Source organism: Anabrus simplex, chromosome 1, assembly GCF_040414725.1.
Source record: "Anabrus simplex isolate iqAnaSimp1 chromosome 1, ASM4041472v1, whole genome shotgun sequence".
In the NCBI taxonomy this organism is placed as follows: domain Eukaryota; kingdom Metazoa; phylum Arthropoda; class Insecta; order Orthoptera; family Tettigoniidae; genus Anabrus; species Anabrus simplex.
The window spans coordinates 1,189,799,612-1,189,825,702 of NC_090265.1; positions in this window are offsets into that span (position 1 = coordinate 1,189,799,612).

Genomic DNA, 26,091 nt, shown 5'->3' on the forward strand with positions numbered 1-26,091 from the left:
CTGAGGCAGGAAATGGCCGTGAATTATGAAGTGAGCGAGCGTATGGTGGTTGGCAATCAATAAACTCAGCCGAATAGAGAGGGATGGCTGTTAGCTACACTACCTCACGAACAAGGGCTAATCTGGCACGACGAGTCCAGGTTTGGGGGGAAAGAGACATCTAGTTCTTGATGTTGGAACTTACAGACAATCTGCTCCGTGTTGTTAATGATTATGATGATGATCATCAGAAATCTGCAGTGCAGAGTGGGGAATGTACATCTGACGAACTTTCTTTCACGTTCTCTATCGTTCATGACTGTCCACCAACTCTTCACTCCTAGTGTATTCACGTTTTTTAGCATCCCAATCAGTAAAACCACTTCTTACGTTCTGATGTATTATAGCACTCTGATAATTCTATTTATTTTTTTATTACAATTTGCCTTACGTCACACCGACACAGATTGGTCTTATGACGACGATAGTAGAGGAAAGGCCTGGGAGTAGGAAGGCAGTGGCCATGGCCTTGATTAAGGTATAACCCCAACATCTGCGTGGTGTGAAAATGGGAAACCACGGATAAACATCTTCAGGGCTGCCGACAGTGGGGTTCGAACCCACTATCTCCCAGATGAAAGCTCACAGCTGCGCGGCCCTAACCGCACGGCCAACACGCCCGATCTGGTAATTCTAAAAACTCTCTTGTAAATTTCTGGAGTATTCAAGTCATTTTCCTGAGACAGAACTTCTTGTTGCTGATCGGACTTATAGAATTCTAGAGAAACGTACATTGAAGACGGTGCTCTCAATTTTAGAGCAAAGAAGACCAGACTTCAGGAACATTGAAGGAACTGTACCACTACTTCATTTCATTTTGACCAGTAATTTACAGGTCTTGTTCTCTCTAGATTGTTGATAGTCACAACATCTATGACGGCTGTTGAATTGGAAATATGTTCTTCCCTCAACATGGAAACATCATGTAATAGCAATGGCTTAGTGCTCTCGATGTACGAGAATATGGTTACAAACATTTTTTTATATTTTTTTTACAAGTTGCTTTACGTCGCACCGACACAGATAGGTCTTATGGCGACGATGGGACAGGAAAGTGCTAGGAGTGGGAAGGAAGCGGCCGTGGCCTTAACAAGGTACAGCCCCTGCATTTACCTGGAGTGAAAATGGAAAACCACGGAAAACCATCTTCGGGGCTGCCGACAGTGGGGTTCGAACCAACTATCTCCCGAATACTGGATACTGGCCGCACTTAGGCAACTGCGGCTATCGAGCTCGGTGTTGCTAACATTGAGGGGTTGACTTGTAAAGTCATCGACATGTTCTGCAGTTAAGAAGGTAAACAAGAAACAAAACATTGTGTGGTCGTAAGTTTCGTTTGGTTTGATGTTTTAAGGGGTCTAACATCGAAGGTCATCGGCCCAAAGTCGTAAGTTTCCGTCAGTGAGGAAGTATTATACATTACTTATATATATATAGTCTATATATATTTTTGAAGATTTATGAATTTATTGTTTATTCAGTTTCTTGAAAAGTGTAGTACGCTGTTGAATATTAGCACGAGCCACCACCGGACTAGAACGATTTGGTTTCAGATTGTCTTCTTTTTCCTTCCTGCTTGCGTTCCATCTTCTTCCTTAGAAGGGTTTGACTCCCATTCTCTGTACAGCGCAGCGTGTCATCTGCACATGGACTTATAAAATAAACTGTCCATTTCCTTCTACGTTTATCACGGTAGCATTCGTTAATGTGACGTCTGTTCGTGACTCATTCGAAATACGGTGGCCATGATGTCGGAGGATGATAGGCAGACAGACCTACAGCAGAAATTGAGAACCTGTGGGAAACCATTTCAAGAAAATATCGATAGGCAATTCGAACCCATCCATCTGCTAAATCCTTGAGCTCACGCAATTCTCACAAGCTCTAACGCTATGTGCTTCGCTGGTCGATACTGTACCCGTTCAATCAAAGGAGCCATGGGGATTATCAAATATAAAGATTGAACTTCAAGGGATACGGAAAAGATTTTCAACTAGAAAGAATAAGATGTGGGTTATAAAACTATATTTAAAACAAATTACATTCAAAAGATCAAATCATCCTTTCTCGATGATGAAAAAAAAAGGTCACTAACAAAATTTACAACTCAAAATCATCAGCTGGACCTTTATTATTTTACAAAAATGCAAATCTAAATAGTCCTCGTAAGTCATTAAGTCGGATAAAAAATTCATTTAATGCAATACGGTAATCATTTTTGTGTACTCATTTAAACCATTGAGATACAGCAGTCCATACAAGAAAGAAACTATTGAAAAATAACTCTCAAGAAGCAACAGAAAGACATTACAGCATCTTGAATTTCGTAAAAGACATTTATTAAACCTAGATCTTAAAGAATCATAGTTCCAAGTTAACTTAATTTTTTGTGAAATAATAATGTCATTAATCATTAACCATTGTTAAAACTATATGTTTCGAACTCGCCGAATTAGCATTTCAACTTAAAAAGTGAAAAATTGACGACATAAATTCTCTCCATTCCTGAAGAAAATAATTCAACGCTCTAACATAGTCACAACGACGATATCTCACAATAACGATCGACTATCGTCATCACATAAAATGATTTTGTAACCACACATAAATCACAAAATGGAAATCAACGACATGCTGGAACAATGACAAATAGCATGAAGTCAATAAACAATCAAATCCCATACACACATTAAGTATACTTATTTACAAAACTTTTATAATAATAATAATAATAATAATAATAATAATAATAATAATAATAATAATAATAATAATAATAATAATAATAATAATAATAATAATAATAATAATAATAATAATGTCGTTGTCGTTTGGGTGATCAGTCCATTGCCTGGTATGATACAGCCCTCCATTCCACCCTATACTGTGCTAAACGTTTTATTTATACGGAACTACAATATCCTACATCTATTCTAATCTGAACAATAACAAATAATTCAACCCTCTACCCTTCCAGCCTTTGAAATGTGGCACCGGCATGAGACAATCACAGGGTCGCTGACTGGATACTACCCACAGAGACATCTTCGAATATTACAAACTAATCTTAAATTATTAAGCAGGAAGGATAAGAGAGAAGATAGATTTAAATAAGGAGATCTGAATGAGAACCTTTTAGTAAAACACAAATTTATTGAAATAAAAAGCTAAACTTTGACAAAGTAACGCTCCTACACAAATAAACAAAAATTCGGACCATATATGGATACATCATTCATTATCTTCGCAAACTCATTTGAACTTGGTTCAATTTTGCAAGAATTATCTATTTTTTAGTCACTCCATACGTCATCATCTGTTAGGAATTCGTCAACCTAAGTTATCAAAATTAATCTTTCTAATATGTCAACACTGACCATGAAAAATCAACAATCTTATCCATGAATTCAAAAATTCATCCAAATACGTCACTTAATTTGGTTCATATTACATCTCATTATCATTTACCAACATTAGTGTACCCAACTAATTCCATTTACCTAATTTATCTATGCCTTCATTATGTTTGGTTGACACCACATTTCAAAAAAAATTAATGTAGTTGACCATCATTACATCCATCATTTCGTCAGAGTGACCTTTCATATCCAAAAAGAAATAAATCCAAAAATACAATCATCTGCTCATGAATCCATTAATCTGTATCCACTTTCCATACTTTCAAAATTATTCAATTATTAACTTATAAAACCTTGTTATTATAATTATTAAATTATTTAAGTTATTACAATATTTTCCATCATGGAATCGTGAAGCTGTATGCAATTATTAACTCCTAACATTCGTTGTATTATTCATGAACTCCTAAATTTATTAAATTAAACTCATTAAATCATTAATGATCATTAAGTCTGAGGTCATTGCATCATTAAAAATCATTACCTCTGAAATCGTTAAAATTATTCAATCATTCAATTTGTAAACTCAATTAATTATCACGTCCGCAAATTTGTTAAATCATTCAGTTATTAAGTCCTCAATAATTTATGAAATCATTCCTAATTTTATTTAAGTCCTCTCAAATTTCGTCAAACTCATTCTTTCATATAGCATCCTCCTCTCATCTATATACAGTTAACACGGAACGTGACCGAATCGATAGTTACCCCTGACACGAAATAAACTTAACCTACTATTCTGATTCATCATTAAAGAAAAATATTTCGCATACACACAATCAGCTGTTTCCATAGTACGTAAAATAAACACAACCTCTGTAGCAAAGGACCTACACTAAATTTAAAATCCACCAACTTATTCTACACTGACTCTATGACAATAGGACAGAACCATATTGTCGCAATAAATCAACCATAAGTGAAATGAATTCACACATCAAAAAAAAATATTTGCAACTGCAAACCAGAATTTGCATTGCCCAATACATGGTAAAAACACATACCACATCTATATATATAAAATAAGAGTTTTGTCTGTACATTGCTCAGAATTTGAAAATAATGGTATTTCTGTATCGGTCATGTCCATAGGAACAAGAAAATGCACTTTTTACTTTTCCGTAATTTCTGTCTGTCTGTCTGTCTGTCTGTCTGTCTGTCTGTCTGTCTGTCTGTCTGTCTGTCTGTCTGTCTGTCTGTCTGTCTGTCTGTCTGTACACGCATCACGAGAAAACGGTTGAAGAGAATTTAATGAAAATCGGTATGTGAAGTCGGGGAATGAGCCTCTACAATCTAGGCTATAAATCATTTTACTCACGCTGAGTGAAATGGTAGCTTAGGGGAAGGCCTAAAATTGAATTCTCAACTATTTATGTTATTAGTAGTCTAATGAAAATCGGTATGTGAAGTCGGGGGATGAGCCGCTACAATATAGGCTATAAATCATTTTACTCACGCTGAGTAAAATGGTAGCTTAGGGGAAGGCCTAAAATTGAATTCTCAACTATTTATGTTATTAGTGGTCGTATTTTAAAGAAAATGGGTATGCAAAGTTGGGGAATAAATTGCTACAATCTAGGCTGTCAATAATTGTATTCACGCTGAGAAAAATGGTAGTTTAGGGGAAGGCCTAAAATTTAATTCTCGAATATTGTTGTTATTAGTAGTCCTATCTTGACGAAAATCGGTATGCAGAGTCAGGAAATAAGTCGCTATAGTCTAGGCTGTAAATTATTTTATTCACGCTGAGTGAAATGGTAGTTTAGGGGAAGGCCTAAAATGCAATTCTCTAATATTTTTTATTAGAAGTGTGGTCGATGAATGCTAGATAACTAAGGTATTTAATGAAAATCGGTACGTAAAGTCGGAGAATAAGAAACTACAGTTTACGGTATAAAATATTTTACAAATCACAGAGTCGAAAGAAAACTAAATGTGTAGGCCTAGAATATAGAAAGCTCATAACACTGATCAACAATAACATTACATTGACCATTGTTTGTCGTGATGTGCTTTGTGTCTTCTGTTGCCCCTCATCTCCGGTAGAGAGGATTACTGCTGCGTACAGAGTATTTTTTATTTTATTTCCGTCGCACCGACATAGATAGGTTTTATGGCGACAATGGGAAAGGGCTAGGAGTGACTTAGCCCTTAATTAAGGTACAGGCCCAACATTTGACTGGTGTGAAAGTGGGAAACCACGGAATACTATCTTCAGCGCTGCCGACAATGGGGTTTGAATCCACTATCTCTCGGATGCAAGCTCACAGCTGCGCACCGCTAACCACACGGTCAACTCGCCCAGTCGGACAGAGTGTAACAGCCTGCCTGAATATTGATGGGAAGTAGCTGGTGAGTTAGATAACTTTCTTCTTTAGCATGACATTCCCCTGGTTTATAAATTTTCTGATACTACTGGTACGTAACACACTGGATCATCATAGCATTCGGGCTATTCAATCCCTACTCTGAGGTACTGATTGGAACGAACAGTGTGCATATTTAGCGGAATAATGACAGATGAGTGTTCATGGCAATCTGCGGCCTGGTCATCCCAGCTCTGGAATTTTGGACTATTAGATTGGCACCGCAATCTAACCGCAGCACTGTTCGTTAAAAGTGATAAAACGTGCGGCTTTCCATTTGATCGGGTATTTCATATGATAGCATTGCTTTTAATCGCTACATTCATACTTACGTTTTTGTAATGATCTATGTTGATTTCAGATAGGAAAACCACAAAGTCAGTCTTTCTGAGAATCCCGTAGCGAAGCATGGGTACATCAGCTAGTATACAACAAACACAACATCAGTCAAATAAGTAATCACCAGGAAATCGTGATCATTGACCTGGCCGGGCATCGATCTCCGACCTTCAACATCGCAACATCACAGTGACATATCATTCCCTACATCACAATGGACTGTCACGAAGTATATCTAGCATTTTAATTTCAATGTGCTGTTATTACATTTTTCAAGCAGAATTGTATAATAACTGACATTAATCCTTTCATTTTTTTTTGCTAGGGGCTTTACGTCGCACCGACCCTTTCATTTTTAAGACCCTAATCAACGCAGTTTGAAACTCCTTTAATATACATGTCCAGCCGCAAAAAGAACCTCTTATCTTGAGCGCAACTCATATCTGTTTATTCCACTAACACGGCAATATATGTTTCCATATGTTTCACTTAAATCATATTTCGTACCACTCAGCCTCTCTGGGCGAACAATAACCATTATTTATAAGCATTCAACACTTTCAATGCACATTATTCACTCCATACATCACGTATTTAATTCCACATTCCTCACAGAATTCATAACATATTAAGAAAAACATATATCACTTTGCCGGTACTCTTTCACATATTGCGCTCTGCAATCTCATCGGTTCGTCTCCTGCTACTGGCATTTGTATCATAAAGGTTCTACTTCGAAGCTAACCTTACTAAATCTCAAATGAATTATATGACAATATCTATTCCCTCACAGCACATTTTCATCTACTGGTTAAAACACATGTCACTTACTGATGAAATAAACTCTAAATTTTCACTGTAATGTGCATGGATGGCCAACGGTTTGTATCTTCACGGTCAATGAATTTTTCTGGACGATCTTAGCTTGATATCATGCAGCATGCAACTACTAACCTATCCTATTCCCACGACTACAAAACTCATACTGATTGCCATCTATATTACTTAAAATATTTACACACACGCGGATATCGTATCAGAAGATCGCACATTATAAAAATCATATTTCCACACACGCATCCTATCACTATTGAAGATCATATTTCTACACATAGTATCTTATTATTCAAGAAGATCATATTCGACACACGCTTCTAATATAAATCACTCCCTCCAAGGCATCAGTATAAAATTACTCCCTACAGCTAACTACCCTTGCTACAGTAAAAAAAAATAAAGTGAACTATCATGCAAGAAAATTATTTACAAGTTAACAGCGAACAGAGCATAAGCGAAATAATGAATCAGATTTACTTATCGAGTTCGATGACGTCCCATATTCAGCTACACAGCACCTCGTCCTCAGATCAGCCCCTTGTTGTGGTTTATTCCATCATATTGGTGGCATTAACATGTGAACCAATGCCTTTCTCGATACCCATGTTCTTCACTCTTGCTGGCTTTAACATTTCACACGGCTTCACACGCATTATCACACTAAAAATACACAAAATATATACATGAATTACTTATATGTACACAATAAACACTTATTTACACAGTAAAAAAATACTCCGTCACTACTATACTCTGCGATTCTCAACACGTGGCACTGCGAAGCGTCCCGTATCTCGGTATCGTTCCGGTCTTTACTGCTTCATCAAAGTTGATATTGTGAGACTGTCTCTCCAAATTCTATACTATTTCCACCACCAGAATATCCAACCAAACTGAGGGAAGCTTCTGACTGCAACAAGCAACAAACTTAGGAACTATTTACCGCTGCGGAAGCCTCTTCACTGACCAGAAGTCTGGCTAACATCAAAGGGACCGCTTATGTCTTGAGTTGACTCTCAGTATAGTGGGGAAATCCAGATATTAAGGTAATGACGACCAATCTCTTGCCGCGGGTACGTTCCTAGCAGCTGCAGCAGAGCTCCTGCAGATGATGCTCCCCCTCAACTGAAAGCGCTGGCATTCAAACATGACAATTAAGAACATACCAAAATAAATCGCTTTATGATTCGATAATATAATCAAGTGACGTACTTTCAACTGTAAGTCGATCTGTCAAATATTTATTTTAGGAGGAGTTTAATTTTTCCCACAACACAACGAAAGTAATTTCTCTATTGTTAGAAAATCACAAAGAAGCACTTCCTAGAAAATTGAACTCAACATGTAATAATTAGTCAGGTTCTTGCTTGACTTGCAGTGAAGTAATTAGATGTTTGGGTTTGCACTGAATAAGCAGGAATTTAAGGAAGAGTCTTGGTGTCGTCCCATTTGCGATCACTCTTATCAGTGACATACAGTCAGGCTGCTGTGAGGAAATTCCCTACTGAAGGACTGGTACAGGAAGACATCCCACAAATAACTGGCGAAATTACAAAGTAGGATTCTTACGAATCGTATGTTGAAACATTAAATGACTTATATTTACCATTTGAGACTGATGCGTTAATACCGGGACTGACAGAGAGTAAAAAGGACTCAACCGAACTTTTTATTTAGAGTTACCAGATGGTTGTAGGTGTAAAGGCAATTAAATGAGTTTTAAGTAGGTCAAAAGATAGGCGTATTAAAACCGTTGAATTTTACACTTTCCAAGTTCAAAGAAAGGATTTTGCTGTAACACTTTTCTTCTTCGGCAGTGCTACCCTTTTTTAAGCAATTGTATCTAATTTCAAACTTAGCAGTTAACTTACACTTTCTTACACAGTAGGGACACTATTAAATTACTGCTTAAATACTGACACGTTAAGTTAAACAGCTGCTCAAAATATAATTTGACTTCTTTCATCTATCTGAATGTATGTCTACCCCTTAGTCTCGTTTCTTGATACCGGGTCGGGGATGAGATGAGAATAATTTATACGGCATTTTTGTACGGCCGGATGCCCTTGCGGGCACCAACCTCAGTTGAGGAGCTAATGAAGATGAAATGTGTTATGGTGAATGAAATTGGGTAAGGGGATGGGAGGAGTCAGCTCTGACCTATGAATAGGAACTGTCCCGGCACTTGCCTGCTAATGAAAATATTAAACCACACAAAACCATTCTGAGAACAGCCGACGGTGGGGTTCGAACCCACGCGTTTCCCGAATGCAGAGCTTGGCTCCATAGCCGTAGCACGTTATTGTCTGTACGCTCGGATTAGATGTACAAGATTCCAGAACTCAATATTAAGAAAATGCTTAGATTAAAATAAGTTGAAGAAATTATAATTCTATACTCATAGCGCGAAAAGATGAGATTGCATTCGGGAAATAGTAGGTTCGAACCACATCCCATTGTCACCGTAAGAACTATCTGTGTCGGTGCGACTTAAAGCCAGCGATAAAAATAAAAGTACCCATGTCACCATACATCCCTGACTTTTCCGTAAATTTCTGTAAGAGTATCCATAATATACTGTAAAGCACAAGGCTTGCCTCTCTTCGTCTCAATGACCTGCATGTCGTAAGTAAGCACGCGGATAACAACAAAAGCTACATCAACGATGGATATGTACAGCTGGAATAATTACAGTATGTTAAAAACTATACGTTAATATTACCTCAAAAAACGTTTAAGAGAGAAGGGTAGGGTTGGGAGAATCCTTATCACACGGTTGTGTGGAATACGCCCTAATTAGCAGTCCCCCTGCTGCACACACGTTGGAAAACCCTGATAGGCTGCTGATAATTTTACAGTGATCGCAAATGGGACACGAACTGGTCTTTCTTCACATTTCTTTTTTCCACTGTAATGAGAGTGATTGCAAATGGGACAAATTTTGCTGTGATCCCAAATGGGACACAACCAAGAGTCTTCCTGATCGTATCTCCGTCTTCGTCTCTACTGTTTGCGTGGTCATTGCGACCACTTTAAAATGTTCTACTTGCGGCAATAATATTTTTTGATTTTAAAATAAAGTAAACATTGCAGAATTACCATCGAAGTATCGAGAAAGGATCGAGCGAATTTTCTGAAGTGTCATTCGATGTCGATACCATTTAAGTATCGTGAGTCTCGAGATATTAAGAGTATCGAAGACCCATCCCAACTTTTAATGCATGTTAAACGTCAACTGTCTTTATGCGTTGCCGGGCTGAGGGGCTCAGACGGTTGAGGCGCTGGCCTTTGCAGGTTCGATCCTTGATCAGTTCGATGGTATTTGTAGGTGTTCAAATACGTCAGCCTCGTGTCGATAAATTTACGGGCACGTACAAGAACTCCTGCGGGACTAAATTTCGTCACTTCAGCGTCTCCGAAAACCATTAAAGTAGTTAGTGGGACGTAAAGACAATAACATTATTATTGTATATGCGTTGAAAACTTACTAACGTGTTCGAATCGGGAATCGAACCCGGGAGCCCTGTGACCAAAGGCCAGCATGGAGCCGGTCACTTCCATTTATATTCCACTACGTCAAAGTTTTAGCTAATAATTACACACGAATTACACATTGCATTATAATAATTCAACTCCTGAATTCTCAGTCTCGTTATGCGGTACTGTAAAAAAGTCCGACTCGTTGGCTGAATGGTCAGCGTACTGGCCTTCGGTCCAGAGGGTCCCGGGTTCGATTCCTGACCGGGTCGGGGATTTTAACCTTCATTGGTTAATGACAGTGGCCCGGGGGCTGAGTGTTTGTGCTGTCCCCAACATCCCTACAACACACACACCACACATAACACTATCCTCCACCACAATAACACGCAGTTACCTACACATGGCAGATGCCGCCCACCCTCATCGGAGGGTCTGCCGTACAAGGGTTGCACTCGGCTAGAAATAGCCACAAGAAATTTAACAACAATACTGTAAAAAGAAATCAGCGCGCGCCATTTACTCGTACGCTGTGCAGGTCGTATGTTCTTGCGCGATATCGTTCATTGCTCTTTTCACTATGTCGCAATAATATGTGTGTGTTTCCAGTTTTGCTAGTTGCTTTACGTCGCACCGATACAGATGGCGACGATGGGACAGGAAAGGGCTAGGCGTGGGAAAGAAGTGATGATGATGTTATTTGCTTTACGTTCCATTAACAACTTTTACGATTTTCGGAGACGCCGAGGTGCCGGAATTTTGTCCCGCAGGAGTTCTCTTACGTGCCAGTAAATCTACCGACACGAGGCTGAAGTATTTGAGCATCTTGAAATACCACCGGACTGAGCTAGGAACGAACCTGCCATGTTGGGGTCAGAAGGCCAGCGCCTCAACCGTCTGAGCCACTCAGCCCGGCGGGAAAGAAGTGGCCGTGGCCTTAATTAAGGTACAACCCTAGCATTTGCCTGTCGTGAAAATTGGAAACCACGGAAAACTACCTTCAGGGCTGCGGACAGTGGGGTTCGAACTCACTATCTCCCGAATACTGTATACTGGCCGCACTTAAGCGACTACAGCTATCGAGCTCGGTGTGTGTGTTTCCTAGCTATATTATTTTTAATAACATTGCACAGGCAATTCGTACCTATCTTGAGATAATATGAAAACCTACAACCTGTTTTCCAGTCTTTGACCGCGTCAGGGGTGTAATGAATGAATCATATACAGGCTATTAGTACGATGGGATCGCCACTCCCAAAGTGATTTAGTAATGACTGATAGATGCTATGAAATTAGAATGGAGAGTGTTGCTGGAATGAAATATAACAGGGCAAACCGGAGTATCCAGAGAAAAACCTGTTCCGCCTCCGCTTTGTCCAGCACAAATCTCACATGGAGTGACCGGGATTTGAACCACGGTATCCAGCGGGGAGAGGCCGACGCGCTGCCGTCTGAGCCACGAAGGCTTACCTAGCTTGAGAATATTGTTGTTAAGAGATTATTCCCGGCGTCTTAAAACAACAATAACAAAGCCCTGTCCTTGACCGAGGGCAGTGGGGAGGAACACTAATGGTGTTATCACGGTACTTCCTGTTCGGCCTCCTGTATCACATCACACCACGCAGCCTTGTTTATCTACCATTGACGCACGTCTGTCCGCTCAAATGTGGTTCACTTTCGACACACTGATTGTACTGTGTTATGTGGTAATTCAGCTGAGGAGCTCCAGAACGTTCCTACTAGGGGTGTGCAAGCAGGCTCAGTGGTAGTGGGGGAAAGGTTCATGTTCGATAAACATCCAAGTTCTTTGAAAATATTAAAGAAAAGGCTAGGTAAACAATACTTTGGCAATTTGCCACCTGGGTGACAGTCCTAAATGTAGATCATTGATGATTGATTGACTTAGCAAAATAGGTAGAGGCATGATTTTTTCGCAATAATTTATGTTCGATTTCGCGAAAAGGAAACAAATTTTCGCGTTATTTCGCGAAATAGGCTGACCCCATCGCTTTAATTTCGCTTCAATCCTTTCCTAAAGTTATTGAGAAAAAGTTTAATTCATCATCATCATCATCATGTTTACCCTCCAGGTTCGGCTTTTCCCTCGGACTCAGCGAGGGATCCCACCTCTACCGCCTCAAGGGCAGTGTCCTGGAGCTTCAGACTCTTGGTCGGGGGATACAACTGGGGAGAATGACCAGTACCTCGCCCAGGTGGCCTCTTTTTTTTGCTAGGGGCTTTACGTCGCACCGACACAGATAGGTCTTATGGCGACGATGGGATAGGAAAGGCCTAGTAGTAGGAAGGAAGCGGCCGTGGCCTTAATTAAGGTACAGCCCCAGCATTTGCCTGGTGTGAAAATGGGAAACCACGGAAAACCATCTTCAGGGCTGCCGATAGTGGGATTCGAACCTACTACCTCCCGGATGCAAGCTCACAGCCGCGCGCCTCTACGCGCACGGCCAACTCGCCCGGTCCAGGTGGCCTCACCTGCTATGCTGAACAGGGGCCTTTTGGAGGGATGGGAAGATCGGATGGGATAGGCAAGGAAGAGGGAAGGAAGCGGCCGTGGCCTTAAGTTAGGTACCATCTCGGCATTCGCCTGGAGGAGAAGTGGGAAACCACGGAAAACCACTTCGAGGATGGCTGAGGTGGGAATCGAACCCACCTCTACTCAGTTGACCTCCCGAGGCTGAGTGGACCCCGTTCCAGCCCTCGTACCACTTTTCAAATTTCGTGGCAGAGCCGGGAATCGAACCCGGACCTCCGGGGGTGGCAGTTAATCACGCTAACCACTACACCACAGAGGCGGACGGCATGATTTTTTTCGCAATAATTTATGTTCGATTTCGCGAAAAGGAAACAAATTTTCGCGTTATTTCGCGAAATAGGGCTGACCCCATCGCTTTAATTTCGCTTCAATCCTTTCCTAAAGTTACTGAGAAAAAGTTTAATTCCTGAGATTTTTTAATTATTTTTGTGAAAGATATATACATACATACATACATTATCATTATAGACAGTTATGCCTTTCAGCGTTCAGTCTGCAAGCCTCTGAGAATTTACTAAACGTCGCCACAATCCTCGATTTGCAACTAGTGTTGTGGCCTCATTTAGTTCTATACCTCTTATCTTTAAATCGTTATAAACCGAGTCTAACTATCGTCGTCTTGGTCTCCCTTTACTTCTCTTACCCTCCATAGTAGAGCCCATTATTCTCCTAGGTAACCTATCCTCCTCCATTCGGCTCACATGACTCCACCACCGAAGCAGGTTTATGCGTACAGCTTCATCCATCGAGTTCATTCCTAAATTAGCCTTTATCTCCTCATTCCGAGTACTCTCCTGCCATTGTTCCCACCTGTTTGTACTAGCAATAATTCTTGCTACTTTAATGTCTGTTACTTCGAACTTATGAATAAGATATCCTGAGTCCACCCAGCTTTCGCTCCCGTAAAGCAAATTTAATCTGAAAACAGACCGATGTAAAGATAGTTTCGTCTGGGAGCTGACTTCCTTCTTACAGAATACTGCTGATCGCAACTGCGAGCTCACTGCATTAGCTTTACTACACCTTGATTCAATCTTACTTACTATATTACCATCCTGGGAGAACACACAACCTAAATACTTGAAATAATCGACCTGTTCTAGCTTTGTATCACCAATCTGACATTCAGTTCTGTTGAATTTCTTACCTACTGACATCAATTTAGTCTTCGAGAGGCTAATTTTCATACCATACCATACCATACCATACCATACCATACCATACCATACCATACCATACCATACCATACCATACCATACCATACCATACCAAGATATATAAATAGGCAATATTCATAATCAATATTCATAATCATTCATTAAAACTATAATGTAGCCCTAATCAATATTACATAACAAATTACCCTTTCACCCTACGTGGCCATGTCTTTCACCATGTATGGCCATACCATTAAGGGATTTTATAGAATATTAATACGAAGAGATACTTCTGTCGAAATGAGAAATCTTTATTCTGTCTTCTGTTTCCCTTCACACGCGTGTTATTGGAATAAAATGTCAGTTATGTTTTCATGAATTTCGTTGCACTTTCGCATTTATCGCAAAATAAGTTTCATTTTATCCTGGCCTCGTTGCTTTAATTCGCTGTAATTCGCGAAAACAAAATCACCCATTTCTTAACGAGACCCATATGATACGTTAAATACTTCAAATTAGCTTCAAAATATTTTTGTCGCGTTTATCGTTGATGCGAAAAAATCATGCCCCTAGACATAGGTGATCACCGCTTTGCAAATCACTGTTATAGAGTCATATTCTACCCGCTACTGTAGTACAGTAAGTTGATTAGCTTCTCTCCCCGTTGGCTGGATTCAATTCTTATACAGTACCTGTGGATTGTTACGGCGCTTCCGGAGGGATGTACTAGACCATCCTCCCTATAGTCGCGCACTGGCATTTGGGTTTAGGAATGGCTGTGATGGTTGTCGTGGTGGTGATTATTGTTTAAATACAACTGAGCAACCATCCTCTCTAACCGTAGGAGAAATAGGAGTTCTCACTGATCCTTGGAGGAATGAAGATATCGGCAAAAGTAAGGAGGATCAACGAGGGGCGTAAGAATGAGAGACACCCTAGGATCCACAAATATAGTACCTTTTGGGGTTGGAAGAAACAAGATTTGACCAAGCGAGGTTGGATAGGATAGACGAAAGCGGGGAAAAGCTGATGAAAGAAGAATCAATGCCAGACTCAAATATAGAGCCGTGGTCACCAACCCATGCTCCCAAATTGAGCTGGTCCTCAGTTGCCGTCCACAGGCAATTTAATTTGACGCCAGTTAGGCTAGCTGCCTGTAGTTTTCAACGTTCTGTTTTACACCACCAGATAGCAGAGAAAACAAACTTTTTCAGACCATCTACGACTAAGTTTAAGTTCATTTTTTCAGGTAATAATAATAATAATAATAATAATAATAATAATAATAATAATAATAATAATAATAATAATAATAATTGTTACGGAGTTTCCGTGGAGCAGAAAGAGGTGAAAGAAGGTGCTGGTGGGAATGGGTCTATCTACTATATCAAAGATTAAGTTAAAACTTTAACATAGGTTATATTTCTTTTTAAATCACAAACTTAACAACTTTCCATTTGGTGAAATAACAAGGTGACAGGTACAAATAGCAATCTTGAAACAAGAATTGGAAAGCCCAAGATTAGAGATTTTAACAGGTTTGGGCTTCAAGCCCCTAATTTCCACTTTACAATATCGCCAATTAGTGTTTACATAGACAACGAGAAATCTCCCAAAACAAGAGCGCATTGCTCCAACAAATTTACAGCCTTCCAGAGGCATCCCTCAATATTACAGTTGAATTAGAAATCACAGAAAAGAGCTTACATGCTATCACACTTCAACCAAGGAGACTGTGCTCCTAATTTCTTACAGCCAACTTACGGCAACATTACACCAAAATACAAATTTCTGGCCTCGTTAGGCCCAACCTACAATTTTACAATTTTGTACACAGGGGTAACTAGTACCCAAACTACTGGGCCTTCGTGGAAGAGAAAAATAAGTTACATTACTGGCCTGAACACAAAAATGAATGGAGGCGTACAGTTGCGCTCCTAGAAAATTAAATATAAAACCCTAATTGAGCTCTCGGCCCGATGAATCAGAGGCTAATCCCAAGCTACTGAGGTGATTAGAATGAAGGTTAATTTAATGCATTACAGGAAAGAGAAAACAGTTACAAAATCGTAGTCACCTCAAACCAAGCTGAAGGGAAACTCGAGAGGGTAACGCACTCTCTATTCCCGATTTACAGGTTAAGACTTTGTGAAATTTTATATTAACCGAAAGAAAATTTACATTTAAAAAAAGGGTGGTTACATAGTTAGAAATTCGAACCTTCCCCTCGTGTAAGTCTGCGAAGGTAGTTACAGAGAGATATGATTGATGGCCATTACCTGGGCTGATGAACTGCCTGGCGAAGAATGAGGCGCCCCGCCTCCTGTCTTAACACGCACACTCTCAGAAATTCGGTGATCCAAAGACAAGGTAGCCAGAAAAGCCACAGCTTATATACCCAAGGGGACGCTTCGAGAGGATTCTGGACTAAATCCGGACACACCCTCTCAATTTTATTGGGTTAACCAAAAATCTACAAGAAGCCAGTGATTGGCTGAAACATAATTACAGAAAATAGTGATTGGTCAGATTCAAAACTGGCGGAATGAGAAAGAAGTGTTGCAAACCTTGAAATAACAAGATAAATGAAAGTTAATTTAGTTAAGAAAACATAATAACACAAAACTTCTTTAAATCGTTAATTCTTTTACCTTGCACCAGAGTGCATTACCTCAGTTTTTGTAATGACATCTATGGAGAGAAGTCTAAACTTCTTGACGTAAACCAAAACAAAACAAATAAGTCCAGATAGTTTAGGCAACTTCAAAATAACACATTACCCAATAATTCACTGTTGACATCTACTGGTCAATGACTCTACTTCATGCCGTAGCTGTTTCACGTTTTGTTAAATAGATAGCGTTCCTCAAGGCGCTTCTTTTAAATGAGCGGAGTTGAGGTGTACCTCCCGGTACAATAATAATAGGCCTAATCTATACAGTATATTAAAAGAGTTTACTAAAAACAGCTTTGGCAAATCCGCCCGTCTGTTCTACTGGACCGATATGCTTGATTCTTGTCTCATTCTCTCCGGAATTTCCTGTCGGTGAATCACGAGACATTGATAGGTCGCGAAGTTCAGCCAACTTTGAGTAATAATAGAATAAAGTACTTAAATGATCACTCCCAATAATTGCAGGCGAAGGCTTACCCTAAGCCGCAATACATTCTGTACTTAGCATATTACTCTTATTAATATTCTGATCTAATTAAGCGATTTTTATTCTTAGTAATGTCATTGCATGCAGCCATGTTTTACTACTACCTGTCAAGCCAGAGAGTATACACTTCCTCTGATCATGGAAGGATATTATTCTGTGCTATATACTCTTTGATTTTCTGACTTTCACTAGCTTCTTAATACACTCAACAGATGGCAGAACTTTCGTAATAACTTACACGCTGCTAATAGAAAACCTCAACGTACAAACAGACAACCAATCAATACTGATCTGCATTTAGGGCAGTCGCTAGGGTGGCAGATTCCCTATCTGTTGCTTTCCTAGACTTTTCCTAAATGATTTCAAAGAAATTGGAAATTTATTGAACATCTCCCTTGGTAAGTTATTCCAATCCCTAACTCCCCTTCCTATAAATGAATATTTGCCCCAGTTTGTCCTCTTGAATTCCAACTTTATCTTCATATAGTGATCTTTCCTACTTTTATAAACGCCATTCAAACTTATTCGTCTACTAATGTCATTCCACGCCATCTCTCCGCTGACAGCTCGGAACATACCACTTAGTCGAGCAGCTCTTCTTCTTTCTCTCAATTCTTCCCAACCCAAACATTGCAACATTTTTGTAACGCTACTCTTTTGTCGGAAATCACCCAGAACAAATCGAGCTGCTTTTCTTTGGATTTTTTCCAGTTCTTGAATCAGGTAATCCTGGTGAGGGTCCCATACACTGGAACCATACTCTAGTTGGGGTCTTACCAGAGACTTATATGCACTCTCCTTTACATCCTTACTACAACCCCTAAACACCCTCATAACCATGTGCAGAGATCTGTACCCTTTATTTACAATCCCATTTATGTGATTAATAATAATAATAATAATAATAATAATAATAATAATAATAATAATAATAATAATAATAATAATAATAATAATAATAATAATAATAATAATATCTTGAGAAAGATCTTGGGCCCAAGGATCATAAATGGAGAAAGGTACCTCAGGCCCAAGAACCTCTAATGGACACCAACTTCAAGAAACGCCTCCAATTCTATGGACACCTTGAGAAAATGGACGAGTCAAGACTGACCAACGTCATCCACAGAGCCAGCTTCTGCAAGAAAACAACATCACTGTGGTAAATTAAATAAGATCTTCAAACCTTCAACATACCTGAATCCCATATCCAGGACAGACAAAATTTCCGGAAAATGTTAAAGGAAGGCCCACAGATTAAACATAAGAAAGGGCAGAGACCAAAGAGATCAGAAGCAGCTAAACTACTACAAAGCCAGAAAATGAAGGAGATTTGGGCTAGGAAGAAGGCTCTTAAGAACGTGAAACCAATCCCTTGTTAGCTGAAAACCATTTTGGTTAATCTTCGTAGTCCATAGTTGGCTCATTCGAAGAAAGAAAGAAAGAAAGAAAGAAAGAAAGAAAGAAAGAATAATAATAATAATAATAATAATAATAATAATAATAATAATAATAATAATAATAATAATAAAAAATCTGAGTGCCTTTAGCACACCTTTAGGGAGGAAATGTTCCGAATAAACAAATAAATAAATAAATAAATAAATAAATAAATAAATAAATAAATAAATAAATAAAAATAAGTAAATAAACGACCCAATAAACGAAGATAGCCTCGTTAGGAACTCCACTATCAGCCAACTACAGACGAAAAAGAAGAATTCCTTTTTATACATTTCCCGACTGTTTTTGTCAAGGAACGAGTAAAATGCAGGAAGCAGTGATTCAAGTCTTATCTGAATGCGTCATCGTCCATATCCGGAGTCTCTAGGAAAGCCTTGTGAAGGCCTACTACGAAAAGCACAACAAACTCATTGTGTTAGACAAAGTATCGTAACAGAGTGCTGATGGAATTTATTGTCTGTTACATGTTCTCTGTATTCTCGATAGTAAACAAGCTGCCAGAGTTCTAAGGAAATTGTGTGATTATTATTATTATTATTATTATTATTATTATTATTATTATTATTATTATTATTATTATTATTATTATTATTATTATTATTATTATTATTATTATTATTATTATTATTTGTGGCGTTTTCTGTGTTATTTAGGATCGTCACTTCTTAGAGACTTGACGCAGTTTGATGCCTGGATGGCCTTCCTGATGTCAACCTTATGTGGAGCGAAGTATTCACTAATGTGTATCTCAGTCGTACGGTATGTGCATATGAAGAGATGTATAGGAGATGGCGGGAGGGACGTAAAGCCAATAACATTATTAATTAATTAATTAATTTTGTTTTCTACACATAACCTAATGAAATTAAATAAACTTAAATTAAATAAATTAAACTTACTTAGCACAATGCGTTTGTAAAATAAGTTATTTTGTTTCCACACCATAATCTAATACACGAAGTAGAACGAGTCATTAGGCACAAAAAAATGTTAAAAGTTTAAATCTGTTTAGATTCGCGCCCCTTCACTAGTTGTAACTGAGAGTCGTGAAAGCATACTCTGCTCTTTTACCTGCCCGATCTGGAGCGCTGCTCAATGAGCCGAATTATGCCCACCTTTGGTTTATTAGACAAACACGAACACCCAGTCCAGTAATTCAACCGAAGTGGCTAAAATCACCGGTAGTCAAACCCGGGATCCTCTGAACCAAAGGCCACTACGCTGACCATTCAGCTAAGGAGCCGATTTAAAATTATTATTATTATTATTATTATTATTATTATTATTATTATTATTATTATTATTATTACCGGGCGAGTTGGCCGTGCGGAGCTGTTAGCTTGCATCCTGGAGATAGTGGGTTCGAGCCCCACTGTCGGCAGCCCTGAAGACGGTTTTCCGTGGTTTCCCATTTTCACACCAGGCAAATGATGGGACTGTACCTTAATTAAGGCCACGGCCGCTTCCTTTCCATTCCTAGCCCTTTCCTATCTCATCGTCGCCATAAGACCTATCTGTGTCGGAGCGGCGTAAAACCAATAGCAAATTTTTTTATATTATTATTATTATTATTATTATTATTATTATTATTATTATTATTATTATTATTATTATTATTATTATTATTATTATTATTATTTCTATCACTCTCGCCGTAGAGATTCACAGACTGTTGTCAAGTTCTCGCGACCTCTACTGCTGTGATAGGAAGCTTGTCATGAGGCAGGTATTCAAAATGACAGCCTTCTGCATTTGTGGAAGTGTATAAGCGATGTCCAGATCCTGCAGATGCTGGGTGCTGTTGCACTTACCGTGCACTAGTGCTTTGGCGGGCATGACTAAAGACCTCATTGTCGCCAGGTCCGTTTCTCAAAATTTTCGAAATTCTGCTGGGCGGTTAGTGTACTTTTTAAACTTCTGGACATAGGCCTGGTGGACATCGTGATCTGAAAGGACCGGCACATCCAGAGATGTTTATCAATGAGGACAATATCTGGCCTGTTTAATCTTATAGTCATGTCTGTCTGCAGAGAGTGATTCCAGTACAGCTTGATTGGATCTTTCGTTTCCGAGCACCTCGGATGGTCGGTACCTATAATATGAGATTTTCTCATCCGGAAGTCCTAACTTGATTCGCAACTCTTCGTGCACAATTTTAGCTACCTCATCATGCCAATGAGTATATTCTTCAGGTAAATAAATAATTTAGTTAGCCCATCCCTTTAATTCCAAGTAGTGATGCCAGCGACTAAGCCGAGGTAAAGTATTTGCGCTGCATGTAATTGTCAAGGGGTTCAATATAAGCATGGACTGGCAATTGGGGGCTGGATAATATATTTCCAAACTCTCGAACAAGAACATTTTGCCTTCTGGGATGTAGAAAAGCGATACAACACAGTGCAGATAGCCAGTAGAATAGGGTGGATTTAATGGTTCCTGTCTTATGTCTCGTTTCGCTGGGCATCGATCTTCGTTACGTGGTAGCTGTTAATATGTGTCCTCTGAAGACATTTCTTACTCTCAAAGATAGGTCATGATTCTGCTGAACCCACAATGAAGCTTCCCGGTAACACAAATAGCCTACACTAGTAGTGTCCTAGAATGTAGCCTGTAACAATCCTTTACATTGATTGTTGACGGCGCCAAGTAGGTCCACTACACGCATATTTATCGTACCTATTTACTTTCGGACGAAATGTAAATAAATACTGCAAGGCGCTAACGGTAGTTTGACAGCTCGCCAACTCCATAGCATTCTTATCTCACAGAGCCAAGTTCCAAGTCCAAACAAACATAATAAAAAGTTCAAATTACTTCAACACATGTGTTAGAAAACCTCATTTAAGATAATTACAACAATCACTTGGTATATTTCAGAGCAGAAATAGTTCACAGCCTGTTCATTAATTGGGACATCTCAGTTGTGACGTAACATGCGTGCATGCTAAAAGAGAACATCCCTTGAGGGATGTTTGCGTAAAAGACTCAACTTTAAACAATATATTCCCTATAAAAAAAACCTATCCACCCTACTTCCTCCTGTGTGATTAAATATTTTTTCTATCTGGAAATTAATGCTACACAATTTTCTTTACAGCAGCTTTGAATTGGTAGGAATAAATGGGTTTTTCGATCAATGGTGGAGTGTAAAATGTGTGAACACCAATGTAGTTTCAAACCGGAAAGGGGCTATCAGGACGAGATTTTCAGTAAGTTATGCGTCAAGTAATTGAAAAATGCTACGAGAAGAAGAGACGGTTATGCTTACGTTTCTTAGACCTAGAGAAGGGATATGACGGAATACCAAGGAAAAATATGTGAGCTGTACTGAGGGATTATGGGATTAGTAGTAGATTATTACAGCCAGTCAACGGTATTTGTGTTGGCACTGCAGCCACAGTGAGCGAGTTCTTGGTTCAAAGCAGTTACAGGAGTTAGACAAGCCTTCAGCCTTACTGTTCATAGCTGCATGGATCACTTACTAAAACGGCAGGCAGGGATCAGCCATATTGTTCATAGTCTGCATGGATCCAGTGGCGTATGCTGGGATCAAGACGTGGGCTACCACTAGACTTAGGTTACCCCTTTTCGATGGTTGGTTTAGTGAACGTCAAGCCTTCAGCGTTTTGAACTGCAGCCAATAGCCAACGGAGTAGCCTGTTGTGTTGTGAAGGCTGCTTCATAAGCTACTGTCCTGGCCTCCGCTACTGCCAATGCTCAACCCCTGATCAGTGGAGATAGTAGTCTAAGGTTTAGCAAATTAAAGTCCAGTTTTGTGGCTAAATGGATAGAATGCTTGCCTTTGGTTCGATGGCCCCGGATCAATTTTCAGAATCAACCCTCTCATACTGTTAATCCCCCTGGCTTGGGGACTGGATGTTTATGACGTCTTTCCCATTCATTTTATCCTCATTAGGACACCACCAAGCCATAGAGATGCCATGCACAATTATTATTATTATTATTATTATTATTATTATTATTATTATTATTATTATTATTATTATTAAATACCAATGCTGAATTTTACAGCGGTCGTACCTATCGTTCACTGGTTTATTAGCTTCCTCGGGAGATAAGTGGTAGTGTCCGACCCATGATCACGGGTTCGATTCCAACCAATAAAACAGAACCTAAAAGATTGCATTCCATTTTAGCAGATCTACCTATAAAAAGAAAACGATTATTACTCCTATAACAGCAGCCCTGCAGTGTCTTCCTTCGAGGATGTAGAAGTAAACGGAAGTGAAATACCAGCACTCTGTTATCTATGATTAAATCAGAAGTATGAGGTGAGGAAGTATATACGATGAGTAACGCATGGTTGATAGCAGTGGCGATCTGACGGGCCGAAGCCTAGCACACCTATCCTACCTGGTCCCCGCTCCTATCCGATATACAGCAGCAAACCGCGTAGGACGAGTAGAGGAGAAAGGGGCGAGAGTCTGCGCTGCGATTTCAGTCTCCGATGCCTTGCTCTCAGAAATACGTGCGACGTTTTTTCTCACTGCGACGTTTTTTCTCACTGCTTTCTAGTTTTGTAAATGGAACAACGTGTCAGATGCTTACATTATAATGTGCTTTAGATTTCCATCATTCTCAATTGAGGTTTGGGCTTCACAGATAGCCTTGGTAGCCCTCAGTATACGCCACTGATGGATCACTTACTAAAACGACAGGAAGGGATTCACTTAGGAAAGAATGCAATAAGCAGTTTGATCAACGTCGACGACTCAATCCGCATTGCAGGCTGTACTGAAAGCTTGCAAACAAATATCTCGGAGCTTGAAAAGAGATGCAGTGATGCAGAATTGAATGTCTGGTAGGGAACACAATACTGGAATAGATGAATCAATTCAAGTACATTCTCGGAGAATATACTAAGAGGAATTGAAGCAAGGTGTAACCTTAATAGAGTGAGCTCGCAGAGAATACAATATCCTGTAGGAAAGTAGTGAGTTCTTGGAAGAAATTGTCTTCATACTGGTCTCTCTCATCACCAACTTTGCTGTATGGAAGTGGAAGTTGGGTGGATTCAGGATATCTCAGTATATATATAAGTAGCCGATTCCTTTCACCACCTTACCCAATATCATTCACCATCATTCATTTCACCATTAGCTCATCAACTGAGGTTGGCAACAGGAAGAGCATCCGGCCGTAAAATATGCCATAAAATATAATATCACCTCATTCGCGACCCCGTATCAGGAAACTGGACTGAGGAGTAGGCTTACATTCATGTTCATAAAAAACAGAGCACCTTGAAAGACTACAGATAGGAAGTTCATATTCACAGGACATGTTCATTAGTAAATTCTGAAGAAATTTCAGTCATCTAGGTTCAGCATGTGTCCTGTTGCCTAGTAGGCACTGGGTACTCCATGGGCACTGATAACTTGTTCCATGCGTGATGGTATGGACTCGTATAAGGCGTGAATGGCGTCCTGGGGTATAGCTATCCATGTTGCATTCACCTGGTTCCACAGTTCATCTTTGGTGGTTGGCATTGGGTCATAGCGCTAACCCGTCGTTTCATCATATCCCACACATTTTCGATTGGTGACAAGTCCGGTGATCGGGCGGGCCAGGGCGACATTCTGACATCCTGCGACAACAAGAAAGCACGTGTTCGTGCAGCAACACGTGGTCGCGCATTGTCCTCCTGAAATATGACGCCTGGGGTGTCGTGCAGAAAGGGCATGGCTGCGGGTCGCAGGATGTCATTCACGTAGGTCAAACTGGTCACAGTGCGAGTCTTGTGCGAATGCAGTCAATGTGATACCTCTCCCCCTGCCTGCGGCGAACCATCATTTTTTAACAAACAGAACCTGGATTCGTCCGAAAACACTATCTGCTGTCATTCCCGTCACCAGTGACGTCGTTCCATACGCCATTGCAGTCTAGCATGTTTATGCACATTAGTCACGTAGGCGAAGTGGATGACGCGCCGGTAACCCAGAGCGTTATAAACGGCGACGGACTGTCACTCCTGATAGTGTACGATGTGTTACACTGTTCCACTGTTGTGCCAGAGCCGAGAAGACGCATATCTGTCCTGCAATGTCATTCGGATGAGGTGTCGATCTTCTCGTGGGGGTGGTCTGGGTGGTGCTACCAGACCCATCTCGTCGTGTTCTACGGCCTTCTGTGAACCATTCTGTACACACCCGTCGCACTGCCGACACACTTCACCCCACACGAGCAGCAATTTCCCGGATGGATGCATTACGTTCTCTTATGCCAATAATGCGCCCTCTTTCAAACTCACTCATTTGACGGTACGGTTCTCTCATACGTCTGCGAGGCATTCTGCACGTTTGCTCAAGTCACACTGATCCATTACTTTCCGTTTATAGGGACAACGAGCGCCGCAGGCACATTTTACCAGTCGGTGGTGGTGCGCCAAGATGTTGATGTGGACCTTCAACCCGAGGGTCGACATGGTTCAAATGCGAATCATTTCTTCAGAACATACTAATGCACATGTCTTGTGAATATGAACTTCCTATCTCTAGTCTTTCAAGGTGTTCTGTTTTTATGAACATGAGTGTGCATATGAAAGTTAGACGTAACTGACGTGAGTATGGAATAATTTCTGATACAAACAGGTGCAAACAAAGGCAGGAGGGTTCTCAGAATAAGGAGACAGAGGTTAAAATCGCGTGGAATTCGATTAATGAAGATGTGCGTATAGGCCTAAACCGGATTCTATTGTGAGAACATGGAAAACAGATGGAGGAGAATAGTTTACGTAGGAGAAACATGTACTCGACCATGGAAGGTGAGAGAAGTAGAGAGGGAGGCGACGATAGGCGATCCCTTCGGTTATGTCTCAAAACTCACGAGTTTCAAAACTCACGGGCTAAAATTAGTTACAAATAGTATCAAAACTCACTACTACAAACTGGTTGCTAAAGTAAACATTCTAATGAGTCTCAAAATTCACGACTCCGGACAGCAGGTGCTTGCGATGACCGCAGGAGGGATGAGGTGCGCGGTGACTCACGCTTCCCTTACGACAGGCAGGGTATACTGTGGAAGTTATTCTACCACCCCGACTCACAGGGGAAGAATAATGGCTGGTGAATTAAAGAGACCGATGTGTATTATTATTATTATTATTATTATTATTATTATTATTATTATTATTATTATTATTATTATTAGTATTATTAAAATATTTTGCTGATGTCTTAGAACTGATATTTTTTTTACCTTTCACCGGGAGGTCTGGTGCAGGTCTTTAGAGTTGACGCCGTACAGGCGACCTGCACGTCT